The 7,060-nt window shown below is 33.1% G+C and overlaps 1 pseudogene; it reads left to right on the plus strand.

The window, feature by feature from the left end:
- Positions 1–371: 371 nt before the first annotated feature.
- Positions 372–1,884, plus strand: LOC139824170 (uncharacterized; annotated as a pseudogene).
- Positions 1,885–7,060: the final 5,176 nt, after the last annotated feature.

Raw genomic sequence — 7,060 nt, forward strand, 5'->3', positions numbered from 1 at the left:
TAAAATCACTGCAAACACTCAGCAGAGCATGTCAAGTAATTTCACAAAAACCTTCACATCATATCTCTTCTTAATTCCGAGATATAATTAAAAATTACGAAAATCCATAAAACACAAAAATTTAAAACAACTTAAAATAATGCCCTTAATTGTCTGAACACAACAAAAGAAACCCCATCTCTTTATAGGTACAATTTCATGGTGTCGCTTGTCGCTGCGATGAGCGGTCACGTGACCTATACTCTTCCCCCATTTTACCCGCTTTCTTGTCGTCAGCGACAGCGTTGAAAAGTTGGATTGAACCCAACTTATAGCGACGTCGCTCTCATCACGTAGCTCTCACACGAGTGAAAGTGAAGACGGATTCAAACATGGAAGTACAAGATGTAAGTACCATAAATAAATATATATATAAATGTAGATTTCTTATATTTATTAGATTAAGATACCGGAATTAAAAAATTGAAATTGAAATAAATGTCCTAGTTTTAGGTTGCATCAAATAGGTTTTTCCTATGAAATGAATTTAGTCATTAGTTAATTATCTAGAACTTACTACTTGATGCGTATTAAACTCATACGGTGTAAATTAGGCCAATGTATACTTGTACAGTGTTATACTCAGAGGAATCTATTATTATAATTTTAAGGTTAATTGTGATCATATTTACAACAGATTAAGATTGTTAAAATTTTAATAATATTATGAAATTTTAGCTAACTGTTGTACATACATGTGGAATATGTGAAACAATAATAGACGAAAAGAGCATTCCGACTCATGATTGTGTGAAAGACTACCCCCGATTGTTCATAGATAGGAATTATTACTTCTATCCAGTAACAGGTGTAATATATGTATACACACACACACACACACACACACACACACACACACACACACACACACACACACACACACACACACAATTACTCGATTTTATGTTTCATAATAAGATAAAAATAATATTATACTAAAATTTATTCTATTATTTGTAGATGATAATCATATTATTCGACGAAGCCTTGTTAACAATGAAGAAATTGTCTTGCCAGTTCGTGAAAACATTCCAGGTAAATAGAAACTTTGAAATCCTAAAAATAGCAGTAATAAGTCTGTATTTTCTAATACAATTGATTTTAGGAACTATTACAATGCTTCCAGCAATCAACAAAGAAGCACAGAGGGAAAATGAAAGTAGATCTGTAAATAACAGAAATAATCGGAAAACCGCGAGGTGCGTGGTGAATTACGACGACGAAGAACTTTTAATTCTATCCGTCCAAGAAAGAAGACCTCTCTGGGATTATACTATTCCACTAGAGCAGCGATCCCAACGATTGATAAAAAAAACTGTGGGATGAAGTATCCGAAACATTGGGAGGTAAAAAAACATTAAAAACTTTCGCAGCTTGAACACTTAAGCAGTGGCACACGATGCTTAATTTAACAGTAAAAAACGCATCATGTTCCGCTAATTTAAAAAAATTCTTTTACAGGTAAACTTAGCGGGAAAGAAGCAAAAAAGAAATTTAAAAATTTACATGATGTCTACCGACGCATAATTCAATCGGAAAATCATCCTAGTGGATCGGCTAAACCTCCCCCTGTAAAAAAATGGCATCATTACGACTCCATGGAGTTTTTGCGTGACATGTGCCTTGTCAAAAAGTAAAAATTAAATATTTTTATTATATATATTTTTTATATATCATATATATTTTCAAACTGTTTTGTTTCTATCTTGCAATTTTTATATTTCTAGGGGAAGAGCTTCTAAAATATTGACGTAGATGACTCTTTAAGTATTGCCGAATCATTAAATAATGATGATGCAACTAGCAATGACAACGATCAATTGGGATCAGAATTATCATCAGGTACTTAACTTACATTAATATATATCTTGAATAGTTTATGCCAAAGTGGTCTACATAAAACTAGAAGTGTAAAAGTAATATGACCTTTAAGAAAAAATAAAAGCTTTTGACCATTAATTTAATAATGAAAATGTTAATAATAATAATAAACAATCATAATAATAATAAACAATTAATAAATTGCAGGTATGCCAATTAAAAGAAAGAGAAGTTCGGAACAGCAGTCCAGTGCATTAGAGAGAATTGCCGATTCGATCTGCCGACCATCAACTCCATTTATAATACCACCAGCACCTAAATCTGATGAAATTGATTCGGCTTTAGCAGTTGTTGGATGCAGGTTGAGACAGATGAATCGGAGAAATCAGTTAGATGCCATTCAGCAAATATTGAATCTAACTTATAACATACTTAAAGAAGAAGCTGTATTGATTTGATATTTTATTTTATTCTATTATTTTTTCCACTCATATTTTTTCTACTACTGGATGTATGAAATCTAAACATACATGTCAAAACATGTATGTTTAGATCTTATTTTATTGTTTTTGACGTAGAACTACGTCTTTCTCGGGGGGTATGGGGGTACGACTGCAACGTTTTCATGCAACGTTTTCATGCAACGTTTTCTTTTTCTCGAAAAGTATTAAAGAAAAATATACTTTATTATATAGTTTTTGAAAGCTCTCGATGTAAGCTAAATGTTTTCGTGGTTAATTTTTCGATATGGGTTTGTTCTGGAAAAGTATTAAAGAAAAATATACTTCATTATATAGTTTTTGAAAGATCTCGATGTAAGCTATGGGTTTTTGCAATTTCATAAATAAATAAATGAATGAATAAATGGATGAATGGATTTAATAAATACATAAATGAATGAATGAATGGATGAATGGATGAATGGATGAATGGATGAATGAATAAATGGTGAATGAATAAATTGGTGAATGGATGAATGGATTTAATAAATAAATAAATGAATGAATGGATGAATGGGTGAATGGGTGAATGGATGAATGGATTTAATAAATAAATAAATGAATGGATGAATGAATGAATGGATGAATAGATAAATTGATGAATGGATAAACGGATAAATGAGTGAATGGATGAATGGATGAATGGATAAATGGGTGAATGGATGAATGGGTGAATGGATGATGGCTTTCGATGAATGGATGAATGGATGAATGGATGAATGGTTCATGAATAAATGGGTGAATGGATGACTGGATTTAATGAATGGATGAATGGATGAATGGTTATGATAAATGGGTGAATGGATGAATGGATTTAATAATAATAATGAATGAATGAATGGATGAATGGATGAATGGATGAATGGATAATTATCATTCATTCATCCATTCATTCATTCATTTATTTATTAAATCCATTCATCCATTCACCCATTCATCCATTCATCCATTTATTTATTCATCTATTCATCTAAATCCATTCATCCATTCACCCATTCATCCATTTATCCATTCATCCATTCATCTATTCATTTATTTATTTATTTATTTATTAAATCCATTCATTCATTCACCCATTCATCCATTTATCCATTCATTCATTCATTAATTTATTTATTAAATCCATTCATCAATTCATCCATTAACCCATTTATCCATTCATCCATTCATCAATCCATTCATTCATTCATCCATTCATCAATTTATCCATTCACCCATTCATCCATTCATCCATTCATCTATTCATCCATTTATCTAAATCCATTTATCCATTCACCTATTCATCCATTCACCCATTCATCCATTCATCCATTCATCTATTCATTCATTCATTTATTTATTAAATCCATTCATCCATTCTCCCATTCATCCATTCATCCATTCATCTAAATCCATTCATCCATTCACCCATTCATCCATTTATCCATTCATCTATTCATCCATTCATCCATTCATCTATTCATTCATTTATTTATTTATTTATTAAATCCATTCATTCATTCACCCATTCATCCATTCATCCATTCATTCATTCATTAATTTATTTATTAAATCCATTCATCAATTCATCCATTAACCCATTCATCCATTCATCCATTCATCAATCCATTCATTCATTCATCCATTCATCCATTCATCAATGTATCTATTCATCCATTCATCCATTCATCCATTTATCCATTCATCCATTCATTCATTCATCTATTCATTCATTTATTTATTAAATACATTCATCCATTCACCCATTTATCCATTCATCCATTCATTCATTCATTTATTTATTTATTAAATCCATTCATCCATTCACCCATTTATTCATTAACCATTCATCCATTCATCCATTCATTCATTCATTTATTTATTTATTAATTTTTTGATTTATTGTTTAATTTATTTATTTATTTATTAAACTTTGAAAAGTATTAAAAGAAAATATACTTTATTATATAGTTTTTGAAAGCTCTCGATGTAAGCTAAATGTTTTTGCAATTTAATAAATAAATAAATGAATAAATGAATGGATGAATGTATTTAATACTGATACTACATCGATTTTTCGAAAATTTTTTAATTTTTAGAATTTTGGATAGTGCGACTTCTTCGTCGGTTATGTTCTCCTAATACTTTGTTAATTTTTCGAAAATTTTTGATAGTGCGATCTCTTCGTTGGTTATGTTCTCCTGATACTTCGTCGATTTTTCGAAAATAATTTTGGGGATTTTGGATAGTGCGACCTCTTCGTCGGTTATGTGCTCCTGATACTTCGTCGATTTTTCGAAAATTTAATTATTAGAATATTGGATAGTGCGACCTCTTTAGCGGTTATGTTCTTCTGATACTTCGTTAGTTTGTCGAAAATTTTTTGGGATTTTGGATAGTGCGACTTCTTCGTCGGTTATGTTTTCCTGATACTTCGTCGATTTATTAAATTGCAAAAACATTTAGCTTACATCGAGAGCTTTCAAAAACTATATAATAAAGTATATATTTTTTTAATACTTTTCAAGGTTTAATAAATAAATAAATAAATTAAACAATAAATCAAAAAATTAATAAATAAATATATTAATAAATAAATAAATCAAAAAGGAAATAATTATATCAATAAATAAATAAATCAATAATTCAATAAATCAATAAAACAATATATAAATAAATAAATAAATAAATAAATAAATAAATAAAACATTAAATCAAAAAAATAATAAATAAATATATTTATAAATAAATAAATAAATAAATACTTTAAATTTTATCTTTGATTTTCAATTTAAAACAATAAAAATTAAGTTACTAGTTTCACGTATTATATGTCAATTTTAAAAACGGTGTTGTTCAAAACTGAATATTTTAGGAGTAATTGGTTTAAAGCCATTTGTACGAATATGGAAAAGGAAGATTTATGCCCTCAATCTGATGAACAGAATGAATTTTTGAAAAGTAAATTAAATTAAATCAATTAATTATTTCTAACTAAATTTTAATAAAAAGCTTCGATTTTTGGATGTAATATTGTTACACTCGCCGCGCGTTCGTCACACTCACACTATCACCACACTCCCGAACGCGCCGCGCTTCCCCGTCACCGGGAATAAAGGAACTCTCTATTATTATAAAGAACGGATTTATTGCTCAGATACAACGAGTCACGTCCGTTAGATACGAAGTTCAGAGCCAAATCTGACAAGCGTAATTATAAACAATCAACCGTCGCTAAGGCGACTCGCAACTTCTCGCTACGGGGCGACCCACATGAGCGCACGGCACGGGCGAACAGCACGGGCGTAACACTACCCCCCTCTTCCAAGATTGTCGCCCCGACAATCCGGGAGGGTAGTCTCTTGTGGTCCAGCTTCTTTACCTTGTGAGCCCCAGGGCGCCGAATGGTTCACTTGTCCTCCTCGAGCTGCTGCTCCAAGTTACCGGGCCCCATTCCTCTTGGCCCCCGGTAGCCGCACGCCAAGGTTCCGTCCAAGCCTCTTCGGGAGAGAGCTGGCCAGGCTCCCCCCTCCGATGGAGACGACCTCGTAAGCTCCGCTTCTTCCGCGCCGTTTCTTTCGCTGCCGACTTCCCACGTCGCCACCGAATCTTCGGACAAGGAGGGGGGAACTTATGTGGACCCAACGCCCCGCAGGGCTCCCCAAGTCCCTGCCTCAGCATTCGCTCTACGTCCCACGGAAAAACCACAATTTAAAAAAACCGGGGGCGAGGCAGTCTTCTTTAAAAAAACAGAATTTCCCTGAGAAGTCTTCGGCCGATGTTCTGCCGCAGTACCTCCTTATCTTCTCACGTACCGCCAACTTCCTCTGGGAAAACAAACATTACGCACAGTAACAGGGAACAAAACATTAAACATCAAAATTAAAACAAAACTCATTCTTTATTTCTTTATTAAAAACATTTAAGACTCCATTTAAATACATCTAAAATTCCAGACATTGTCACACATTCTCTTTAGGGCTCCGACCTACGCTAACTCTTCAACCCAACTTCCTTTCAGAATAAATAGCTAATATATCTGAATGTACCACTTTACTCTTATGACGAGGTGATTTACGGATACAATATACCACATCACTAAGCTTCTTTATTATCAAATAAGGACCTTCCCAACTGCTTTGCAATTTTTGAGCCTTCCCTCTAAACCTTCGGAGGTTAAAAAACCAAACTCTCTGCCCCTCCTGAAAAAGAATTTGTCTAACTCCGCGATCATATCGAGCCTTCATACGAGAAGATCTTAAATTCATTTGCTCCCGCGCAGTGGAATGAATTTCCTCCAGTTTTTCTCTCAAATTCCTTACAAAATTTCCAACCAATGGTGGCTCCCCTCCAGGGAATTTTAAAGGACTTCCCCGTAACAGATCTGATGGTAATCTGAGATCTTGAGCAAAATATAATTCAGAGGGGGTTACTCCGGTTGTTTCATGTTTCGAGGATCTATATGCCAAGAGAAACATGGGGATCCATTTATCCCAGTCTTTCTGATTCTCAGAGACATATTTCGCTAGATAGTTGGTTATAGTTTGATGTTGACGTTCAACTTGCCCGTCAGACTGCGGATGAAAAGCAGTAGTCCTCGTTTTCTTAATTCCAAAAAGTTTCATCAACTCCGAGAAAAGTTTCGACTCAAAGTTCCTGCCTTGGTCAGTATGAACCTCTGTGGGCACACCATGTCTGGAAACAAACTGATTTACGAAAAC

Source organism: Temnothorax longispinosus, unplaced genomic scaffold (assembly GCF_030848805.1).
Source record: "Temnothorax longispinosus isolate EJ_2023e unplaced genomic scaffold, Tlon_JGU_v1 HiC_scaffold_28, whole genome shotgun sequence".
Taxonomy (NCBI): domain Eukaryota; kingdom Metazoa; phylum Arthropoda; class Insecta; order Hymenoptera; family Formicidae; genus Temnothorax; species Temnothorax longispinosus.